Below are 561 nucleotides of genomic sequence, written 5' to 3' on the forward strand. Positions count from 1 at the left end.
GTAAGGAAGACTGGGCAATCTACTTCCATAAAGATTTACCACCTCAGAAACCCAATGGGAGTCATTATGAGTAAGAATCAACCCAATGGCAGTGAGTTGTTTTTTGGTTTTTTTTTTTAAAGAGAGAGAGAGAGATCAACATGTTAACATAGAAACATTCCTATAAGCAATTATCTCTGATTTTATATCTAAAGTGAGAATTATCCACAACTTCAGAAGTGCCTTTAATTAAAGCATGAAGCAAAAGTGAGAATGAGCCTAGCTTATTTGAATGAAATTTGTTTTAATAATTTTATAGAAGCCCTCATTTCTGAATTAAAATAAAAACACAAGTTAATGCCTCAAAGCTCTTGATATAAACAATTGACTTCAAAAATCTGAATGTGTAAAGCTCTGAGATAAGCCCACTCCTTAATTATGTTCTACTTTTTATTCAAAACCATACTTGTCACAGTTTAATTCACTTTCTTTCATCCTTCCAGGAATGCTGTTCTTAATTCTCAGTATTGCTGTAACTGATAACATTGTTTGAACAATGAAAAGGTTGGTGGTGTTTCCAAA

The sequence above is a fragment of the Orycteropus afer genome, unplaced genomic scaffold, assembly GCF_000298275.1.
Source record: "Orycteropus afer afer isolate SDZICR_OR568_19922 unplaced genomic scaffold, OryAfe1.0 scaffold00154, whole genome shotgun sequence".
Taxonomy (NCBI): Eukaryota; Metazoa; Chordata; class Mammalia; order Tubulidentata; family Orycteropodidae; genus Orycteropus; species Orycteropus afer.